Below are 11,248 nucleotides of genomic sequence, written 5' to 3'. Positions count from 1 at the left end.
GAGACTTCCAAGTTTCTTGACCAGAATCCATCCATCCATCCATTTTCTACCGCTTATCCTGTATTCAGGGTCACGGGGGGCTGGAGCCGATCCCAGCTGTCATTGGGCGAAGGCAGGGTACACCCTGGACAGGACGCCAGTTGACCAGAAACGATAACTCTAATTAGTGTCCTCCTTAATACGTGATATCCATGAGTTTGTCGTCTTATATTCTTAAGAAGCTCCCTTATTCATATCTAAACACACACTCGCCACTATCATCATTGTAAGTCGGTTATACTTCTTGTGTGTTTATATTAAGACCACTTCCTTTACTCACTTGGTTTAATCTTTAAGTTAGTCAATAAATACACATTAATCATTAAGTCGTTGTCCGTGTATATTTCTTCTGAGCAGAATACAAAGATCCCTATTTCACAGCTTATGATCTGAAGAGTGAGATTGATTTATTGAAATGATATTGATTGGTTCCTAACTGATTAATAGTGGTCATCAGAGTCATTAAATTAAACTTTGTAAATTCCTGTTGACCAACAGGTGGCGCCCCGATTCTAATAGCAGACAGTGGAATCTACAAAGTCTTATTTTCTTTGCTGCCCGTATTTTACAAGTAACATGTTGATGGAACAAAGTCCAAGTGCTGCTCCCCTCTCTCTCTCTCTCTCTCTCTCTCTCTCTCTCTCTCTCTCTCTCTCTCTCTCTCTCTCTCTCTCTCTCTCTCTCTCTCTCTCTCTCTCTCTCTGTGAGAATGGCGGAGGGTGTGTGGAGCTGAGAGCGTGGTGTGTGAGTTTGTTGGCGGTGTGAGTGAGTTTCTTCGAATTTTCTCTCAATCTTTTCTGTCTATCTTTATGTGTACGTGTTTTCTTTACAGTTAGTAGTGTGTCTTAGTGTTTTTGTGTGTTGGTGTGGTGGTGTTTGGTGGAGGCCGAGCGGAGGGCCTGGTTGGCACCATGCCAGTGGCGGAAGCCGCTGCCGCTGAGTTTGAACGGCTGACTCGGCGGCATGCCATCAAGCTTGTCCCGGCGATGCGGTGCTCGGTGGAGGAGGCGGGTTTAGCGGTGGGAGAGGTGGTCGGGTGCGGCAGCGTGAAGTCTGCCTCCCGAATGAACGGAGCAATCGTTATCTTCCTGGATAGTACGGCTAAAGTCAGCGCGGTGGTGGAGAGCGGGGTCGTGATCCAGGACACCTTCATCCCCGTTCTCCCGCTGGTTAGTCCGGCTACCAGGATAACGATCTCCAACGCTCCTCCGTTCATTAAAAACGAAGTGCTGGCTAAAGAGTTGTCCTTATTTGGCCAGTTGGTCTCACCCATAAAAATGGTGTCTTTGGGCTGCAAGGCCCCGCAGCTGAAGCACGTCGTGTGTCACCGGAGACAGGTGTACATGATCCTCAAAGACACAACAAGCGATCTCAACCTGTCGTTTTCCTTCAAGGTAGAGGGTTTTAATTACATGGTCTTCGTCAAATCGGAGACCATGAAATGTTTTGGTTGCGGAGCGGAGGGGCACCTGGTCCGGTCCTGCCCGGAAGGGGGTGCCGGGAGGCCAGAAAAAAGAAAAACATCTGAATCAGGGAGCCTGGAGTCAGCATCGAAAAGAACAGCCGAGTCGGAGAGTGATTTCTACCTGACTCAGGAGGAGCAGCAGACTCCGTACTCTATGGCAAAAATTAAAACGTTTTTAGGGATCACAAAATGAGCCAGACTTCCTGTTGTAGAGGAGCACTTTTCCAACCTGAGGCTGTTTATTCAGTCAGCTCGCCCTCTCACCAGGAAGTCTGGCCAGTCCAAAGTCGGGCTCTCGGACCGGGAGGTCTTCCGGCTCAAATCAATAATGCAGAACAGGAGTTTTAATCACAACATCCTGTGTTTTTATTTACTGACATGTTTTATCACTGTCATCCCCTTTTTAAGCTTCTCTCCATCAATGTGTGATTTTAACGTCAGCATTTTAAACTTGAACGGAGCCAGGGCTGATTTTAAAAGAGCATCTCTTTTTAAGCTGATGGAGTTGAAGAGGATAGACGTGATGATGGTGCAGGAGACCCACAGCACAGCAGACAATGAGAGTGACTGGAGGAGGGCTTTTAATGGGGAGGTCGTTTTAAGCCACAAATCCAGTCTGAGCCGAGGGGTGGGGATTTTATTCACCAAAAACTTTTTACCCATTTCCTTTATCACTGAGGAAATAATCCCAGGTGTTTTACTGAAAGTTCAGGCACAATATGAGAACATAAAGCTTGTGTTTTTAAATGTCTACGCGCCCACCAGTGGGGTGGATAGGGTGGCATTTTTAAACATTTTAAGTGATACTGTTAGAGACTGTGGAGGGGATGGTTTTCTGTTTTTAGGGGGGGATTTTTACTGCACAGTTGATTCAAACCTGGACAGGAACCATCCTGAGCCACATGCTGCTTCATCCCACAGGATCAGACAGCTAATAGAAACCCACGAGCTGTCTGACCCGTGGAGGGTTTTTAACAGGGACCACCGGCAGTACACCTGGAGCCACACAAGGGGGAACCTTTTATCTCTGGCCAGACTGGACCGCATCTATTGTTTTAAACACCATTTCAATATTTTTAAGGGGTGTTTTATTCAGCCTGTGGGTTTCACTGACCATTGTCTCGTCTCCTGCTCTGTTTTTATAAAAAAGTTCGTGTAAAAAGCGCCTATTGGCATTTTAACACAGCTCTTTTAAAAGACCAGGCTTTTAGAACTGCTTTTAGGTGTTTTTGGTTTTCACACAGGGAGAGCAGACCTGCCTTCGCCAACATTCAGCAGTGGTGGGACTTCGGAAATACCCAAACCAAGCAGCTCTGCATGCAGTTCACTCGCAATGTCACGACTTAACCCGGTCTATGAAGGATCTGGAGAGTCAGGTAGAAGAACTACAGTCTCTAGCAGCTTCTACAGGAGATCGAGGGCATTTATACTCCCTCAAGTCCAAACAGTCGGCCATCGCCAACCTGCTGGGTTTTTCAGCACAGGGGGCGCTGGTCAGGTCGGGGTCCTGAATATATCACAGATGGACGCCCCCTCCCAGTTCTTCTTCGGGTTGGAGCAGAAAAATGGACAAAGGAAGATCATTCACTCTTTACAAACGGGTAGCGGCTCTGAAGTCTCAGACTCGTCTGGGATCAGGAAGTTTGCTGCCGGTTTCTACAGAAACCTCTTTAAGAGTGAATGGTCAGATAATCCAGATCCAGTTTCCTCAGTGGTCTCCCTCAGGTCAGCACAGAGGCCAACTCACAGCTGGCAGCAGGGTTGACCCCACAGGAGCTGCTCTCTGCAGTAAACAGCTTGGAGAGTGGCAGAGCTCCAGGGATAGACGGCCTTCCTGCTGAATTCTATAAGTCCTTCTGGTCCATCATAGGACCAGACCTGCTTGAGGTCATCAACGCAAGTCTCCAGGATGAAAGACTCCCTCTGAGCTGCAGCAGGGCCGTCATCACCCTGCTGCCGAAGAAGGGAGACCTACAACAACACCAGTACTTATGGCAGACTCTGTCTGCTTTTGGGTTCAACCCAGGCTTTATAGCCATGATCCGGGCCCTCTATAGTGACATTGCGAGTATCCTTAAAGTAAATGGTGGGCTGAGTACTCCTTTTGATGTCCAGAGGGGGGTGAGGCAGGGCTGCTCTCTCTCTGGTATGTTGTACTCTCTGGCCATCGAGCCTCTGCTTCACAAATTAAGAGGAAAATTAAATGGTGTGTACTTCCCCGAGTGTGATAGCCCGTTTTAACTATGCTATGTCTATGCAGATGACCTCATTGTGATGGTAAGACGTTTTAACACAAACTGTAAAAGATTTTGGTTTTATCTCCTCTGCAAAGGTGAACTGGGGGAAGAGCGAGGCTCTGATGGTCAGAGAGGAGCTGGGGGATCGGCTCAGGCTGCCTGGTGGCCTGGTCTGGAAGAAGGAAGGGCTCAAGTACCTAGGGGTCTTTCTGGGGGATGAGACCTATAAAAGGTAAAAACTGGGAAAATGTGGTTGAGAAGGTGAAGGGGTGCCTCTGTAGATGGAAATGGATTTTGCCTAAAATGTCCTACAGAGGTCGCACCCTGATCCTGAACAACCTGGTCTCATCCACCCTGTGGCACCGGCTGGCCTGTGTCGATCCTCCAGTTTCTCTCCTAACAGAGGTACAACGGGTTTTAGTAGATTTCTTTTGGGACAGGATGCACTGGATACCACAGAGTGTCCTGTTCCTTCCTAGGGAGGAGGGGGGGCAGGGCCTTATCCATCTGGCTAGCAGGGGCGCCGCCTTCCGCCTCCAGTTTCTCCAAAGGATGCTGAATGGGCCAAAGGACACTCTGTGGAGACCCCTATCGCAGTGCATCCTGAAACATTTTAACAGCCTGTGTCTGGATTTTAATTTGTTCTTAATGAAAAACAACATGGTAATGGCACCCTCTCTTCCTAGTTTTTACAAAAGTGTGTAGCCCGGTGGAAATTTAGGAAGATTAAAACAGGAAATATGTTCAAATAAATGGGTTAGTTGCATAATAAATAATATTTAAGATTTAAAAGAAAAAATCTAAGTTCATGGTTAAGAGATGTCATTTAAGGTTGAAAAAATAAAGTTAATGTCATTCAGTGTAAGGAGTGAATGCTGGGTGATGTTTTTGGTATGTGGAGCTATGCCTTTAATATGTTGGTTATTTGTTGTTTGTAAATGTTGGTAACTGTGGTTTGACTATGCCTGAAAGTACAGGAAGAAATAGACACACAAATGTTTTGAATGTATTTTATTTTGAAAGGTGTGAGAGTGAGCCTATGACCTGTGGTAGAAAAAGACACGAGGAGAACGAGCTAGCGTGAGAGTGAACATGGGGGAAACGACGCCTGGAAGCGCGTTGTAAAGAGGGGACGAAAAGAGACTGTGGAGTGAACGTCCGTCACCAGGGTCGTGGAGGTGTTCGGCTAGAACTCCTCGAGAGACTTTGTGGTGTTGTTGCTGTCTGGTTGGGGGCGGACTGCTCAACTTAAGAGAAGTGAAGCTAGCGGCTGAACAAGTGGCTAGTAGTTTCCACGGACTTTGCTAATAGGCTAGCGGTAGTGATGGCGAGATGAAGCCTCATGAGGCATCGAACCACTTGAGCCAATTGGTTTGAGAAAGGGTTCATATCTCGAAGCTTCATGTGCACACGAACTCCACCTACTGGCCAAGTGTATAATCACAGGCAGCTGTATCTTCTGAACCACATAATGTGTGATGCATTGCATTTTTGTGTCTGTTATGTCTGTTGGGAATGACTATGAATTACAAAAAATGGATAACCAAATAATTACTCAAAGATCATTCAAGCTGTTATATTATTCTATACAGACAGTGTGGTAACAGGGAGAAGACATTGGGGGAAACTGATCCCGGGCCGAGAGTCGAACCTGGGATCGCTGCGTCGAGGACGTTGAGCCTCTGTACATGAGGCGGGGTGCCCTAACCACTGCGCCACCAGCCGCTCCGTGATGAAATAATTTCTGTACATAAATTATCACATTTGTGTATAATAAATTGTTTGAATGTATTCTGTGTGTTTAAATTTTCCCCAAATGGTAAAATCATCACTCTCCTAAATCTCTCTCTCTCCCTAAACTCTCCAAACTATCTCCAAATTATATAAACGCTATTCAACCTCTAGTATCCAAACTATCCAAACTCTCCAAACTCTCAACTGACCGCAACTCTGCTTCAAAACCCACATTTTGAATGGAGCCTGAGGGTTCTATATAGCTATATATATGTAAAACCTCGCGGCAAACTCTGATCCACTTCCCGAAGCAGTCACGTGGTACAGCCGGGCAGCGAGGCTTCGGACGTCATCATTTTTGGCCCCTCCCCTAAATGAAGCAAGCCTCGATACGCGCTTCGCGGAAATGCCCCCTCCATTACTCGACACACGCTTCGAAGCCTCGGCGCATCTCGTGACATCACTAGTTTCCAGTCAACCTGACATAAGATGTTTGCTATATGTGCCGATCTAACATCAAATCATTTGAGAATTAAAGTCATCTTGGTGATACATGTGTGTGAGTGCCTTTCATAAATAGTTCTGAACTCAAGATAGAAAATAAGTCATTTGGTAAACCACAGACTTGGATTTGAACCGACAACACTTTGATAATGTGTCTCAGTCCTTAGACACTACACCACCCGAAACATGAGATAGGAGTAATACTTATAAAGATATATAATAATAATAATTTGTAATATACGTAATGGATGCATGTGGATCGTTGCAGCTCTATCCTAGATTCGAACTTGCAACACATTAACAACAAGTCTAACTTCTTAACCACTACACCACTGCCTCTTTGTAGTATGGCCAGCAGTAGTAATAATTACAATAATGATGTATAATAATAATGATAAAGTGATATATTAGTCAAAGTGGTAGGCCTACACTTCAATTCCACCTTGGATTTGAACCTACAATGCTTTGATAATGTGCCCATTTTTATAATAATGATTGTAGTGTGATTATCCAGACCAAAGTAATCACTGAGAGGGGAATACGGGGTTCTGTCCGACGCGCTTTATCCAAAAAGGAGCCATTACTGCAGTTGAAGGTGTTTATTTTATCCTTTCACTGACACTGGCTTTGTACATAAATTTGGTGCAGATGGAATTGCAGAACTGGACTTGGTGGTATAATAATTGTTAACATTGATTTGATTAGCAGTGTTTAGCATTGATTTAGTGGTCAACAGAAATATATCCACCCTGCTTCTCCTCTCTCTACATAAGGCAAACAATTCCCACTTGGACTCAGGTGGCATTCATCAGGCCATCAGCCCCAGTGACACACACACACACACACACACACACACACACACACACACACACACCCACACAAACTCCGCCCACACATAGACATACCTCCAGACACACACAGATTACCTCTAGTGACAGGCAAAAACACATCCATGCCGCTACATTCCAGCCCCTAATTATTATAACTATTATAATTATATAACAATTACTGAACGATAATAGCAGCATGCAATAAATGGAAAAAACATGCAAACAAGATAAACAATTCAATATCCGTCTTTTTTTTTTTTTTAACAAATATCAGGATAATCCATTTTCAATGTCCTTCAACGAGTGGGTTTGAATCTTCCAAGTGTCTGTAGGCCAGAGGTTCCAGAACTTACGGTCCTAGATAGAGTGTGACGAGTGCCACAAGTCTTGTGTTCAAAGTCACGTCATGTCAAAATAAATCACGTCAACAAGAAATCCATCAGGTGTCCTCGGCTTCCTGAAGCAGACAAATCTTGGTGACAGGTCTGTCCAGATAGCTTGTCCTGGTCTTGATCTTGACTTGTCGAACAAGTCCTCCTTTATCTTGTACAGTTTTGACAACTCTCCCCATGATCCAAGAGTTGCGTGGCGCAGAGTCATCCACAATAACCACAATGTCTCCAGGAATGAAATTGCGCTTGATTTTGTTCCATTTTTGGTTGTCCTGAAGCTGTGGTAAGTATTCCTTTGTCCATCTCTTCCAAAAACAAGTTGGACATGTACTGTATTTGTCTCCATCTACGTACAGAATACAAGTCCTCCTTTTGAAAAACACCAGGGGGAAAAGATGGCTGACCTTTGAGGAGGAGAAGATGGTTGGGAGTCAAAGCCTCAAGGTCATCAGGTTCTGTGGATGCTTTAGTTATTGGTCTGCTGTTGAGAATAGCTTCAATTTCACACAGCACAGTGTGGAGACCGTCATCATCCAGAGTCTGTACTCAAAGTAGAATTGAGAACTTTCCTGATTGAACGAATTAATCTCTCCCAGGCTCCTCCATGATGGGAACCACTTGGAGGATTAAACTTCCACTTAATCCCTTTCTGTAAGAGTTCATCGTGGATCTGAGACTGGTTCCATTGTTCCAAAGATCTCTTCAGCTCTCGCTCAGCGCCGACAAAGTTGGTTCCGTTGTCTGAGCAGAGTTCTTTGACTTGGCCTCTTCTTGCTATAAAACAACGTAAGGTGTTGATAAAGGAATCTGTCTCCAATGATGCAGCTACTTCGATATGTACAGCTCTCAGAGCTAAGCAGGTGAATATCACTCCATATCGTTTCACTTTAGATCTTCCACGTTTTACCTCAAATGGACCAAAACAATCAACTCCCACTGAGGTGAATGGTGGTTCATCTGGAGAAATCCTGTTGAGTGGCAAGTCTGCCATCTGTTGGCTGGCTGGCACTGCCAGGACTCGTCTGCAAACAACACATTTTGCCAAGATCTTTCGTATAGCCAGACTGGCCCCAGTAATCCAGTACTTCTGGCGTAACTTTGCCAACATGTGGGTTCTTCCACCATGGCCGACTTCTTTGTGTACCTGTCTCAGGATGAGGTCAGAGATTTGTAGATCTTTGGTCAATATGATTGGATGCTTCAACTCTTCAGGCATTGCTACCCTACTGAGCCTTCCACCGACTCTCAAGATTCCATTATCAAGCCTTGGGTTCAGTTTGTATATGTGGCTCGTCTGTTTCACATTTTGATTCTTTAGGAGGCTGGAAAACTCCTCTGGGAATCTTTTCCTTTGGCATGATCGAATTATCTCCAGCTCTGCCTCTCTTACTTCCTCCACAGTGAGAGAGACATCGAACAAATCTTTGACATTCTGCAGCTCGTTTTTCAGAACATTGTTCTGCTCTCTCTCATCTCTATTTGAGTGTGATAGTAGTGCTTTGACCTCCTTCCTCTTCTTCCAGAGACTTAAGAGTCTATTTTTGAATCTTAAGACCCAACCCATCACTCTTTTCAGACGGTTCCAGGATGAGGTACGGTCAATCAATTGAGACACTGAGTCAACTTCTTCTTCGGCTGAAACAGCATTAGCCAAAATGCTTATTCTGCACTCAGGGTCATTCTGCTCCGATAATTATTCTGAGGAATGGTTTCACTCCAAGTCCCCTGGAAGCGATATCTGCAGGATTTGACAAGGTGTTCACATATCTCCACTGAGTTGCATGAGATGCTTTAAGGATCTCCGTGACCCTGTTGGCCACAAATGTTTTAAATCTGGAGGTTTCATTTTTGACGTACTTGAGCACTGAGGTGCTGTCAGTCCAAAAGACAGAGTCAAGCAATGTCATCTGGAGCTCCTTTCTCCACAACCTGTCCATACGTGCTGCTACTACTGCTGCTGTTAGCTCCAGCCTGGGAATGGTGACTGGTTTCAAGGGAGCCACCCTAGCTTTTCCCATGACAAGGATGCTGCACGGCTCTCCATCAGTGTTCCGCAGTAGTAGGTAGGTAGCTGTTCCATAACCCACCTCACTTGCATCTGAAAAATGATGTAATTGGGCAGAAGATACGGTGCCAAAGTTCACAGGCTTAAAACATCGGCTGATCTTGAAATCTTCGAGTAGGTGGAGCTCCTGTATCTAATTTGTCCAGTCCAGTGCAATGGGTGTGGGTATGACATCATCCCACCCAAGGCCTTTCCGACAGAGATCCTGCAAAATGAGTTTGGCTTTTAACACCACTGGCAGAAGCACTCCGAGTGGATCGTAAATGGAACTAACCACAGACAAGATCCCTCTACGGGTCAACGGTCGCTCTTGGATCGAAATCTTGAACTTGAATGCGTCCGACTGTACACACCATTGCACACCAAGCACTCTCTCAACAGGGAGTGTGCCTTGGTCCAGATCCAGTTCTTTTACATCCACTGCCCTCTCCTCTTCAGGAATTACAGCCAACACATTTCGACTGTTGCTTATCCACTTCTTTAGCTGAAAGCCGCCTCTGGTGCAAATGGCTCGAAGGTCATGGTAGACGGCAATAGCCTCAGACTCAGAGGGCACTGAAACAAGACAATCATCCACGTAGAAGTTGTGTATAATGGTATCCACCACCTGCTGACTGAAGGAGCTGCTGTTATCCTCCACACACCTTCGCAGAGCAAAGTTTGCACAGCTCGGTGATGACGTTGCCCCGAAGAGATGGACACACATCCTGTACTCCTCCAAAGTTTGAGAGAAATCCCCACTAGGCCACCAGAGAAACCTTAGCAGGTTACAGTCTTCAGCTGGTACACACACCTGGTGATACATGGCCTCGATATCTGCCATCAAAACCATGGGTTCTTTCCTAAATCTGGTTATTACTCCGATTAGTGAGCTGGTGAGATCGGGTCCCTGCAGCAACTGTGTGTTCAGTGACATCCCTTGGAATGATGCAGCGCAATCAAACACCACTCTGATCTTCTTCTTTTTTGGATGGTATACACCATGGTGTGGAATATACCATGTTTTGCCACTGCTACATGCCAGCTCATCAGCAGGAACCTTTTCAGCATAACCACAGGACATGATGTTGTGCATGAAGGTGGTGTAATCTGCATAAAATTTGGCATCTTTCTGGAACCTTCTTTTCAGACTCAAGGCACGTTGCTCTGCCAGCTTGCGATTATCAGGCATGCACACATCTCTATTCTTTAGAGGCAAACCAATGGTGTAGTGACCATCCACCACCTGAACAGTGCCTTTCACCATTTCCATAAACTGGCGATCTTCTCTTGATGGACCCAGCTGCTCTTCATGGCTGCATTCAGGGAAGTCTAGTTGAAACGGCTGCTTCCACAGTTCATCCAATTTTACCACAGAGATGCGATTAGCAGTAATGCTGGCAGGCTCCAAATCTGCTTCACCAGACATTGGCCCATTAACAGTCCATCCCAACAACGTCTGGACAGCATATGGCCCTCCTCCTTCACTTGGAATCACCCGTATTGGTTCCAGGGCTCTCGGTGCGTTCAAGCCGATCAAAAGATCAATGTCTGCATCAATTTCAGGTAAGTATACCCCTCGCAAGTATGGCCATCTCACCAGATCCTGCTCCCGTGGTATATTGCTCCTACACACAGGCATTTTTTTCTGTGTAAAGACATCTGGCAAGTCACAGTAAAGGTCGCTTTCCAAGCCAGCCACTTCCAGATCCGATACAATGCAACTTCCCACAAGCTTTTCTTGGCCTATAGTGCGTAAGAGAATTTTAGTCCCTCTTCCTGAGACATTCAGTTTATTCATTAGACTTGATGTACAAAATGAGCCAGAGCTGCCTTGGTCCAAGAAGGCATATGTTTCGACAATTTTGTGACCTTTCTTAGACTTGACCTTGACTGGCACGATGGAGAGCTTACAGTCATGGTCACCAGCCCCAGTGAGACCACTACTTTGCACCGCCACCAGAGAGCTGCCCACTGCTGTGTTAGTATCTGCCACGCCTTCT

This window comes from Eutrigla gurnardus (assembly GCF_963514095.1).
Source record: "Eutrigla gurnardus genome assembly, chromosome: 22".
NCBI classification, from domain to species: Eukaryota; Metazoa; Chordata; class Actinopteri; order Perciformes; family Triglidae; genus Eutrigla; species Eutrigla gurnardus.
The sequence above is the reverse complement of the archived record's forward strand: the minus strand, read 5'-3'. Positions refer to the sequence as shown.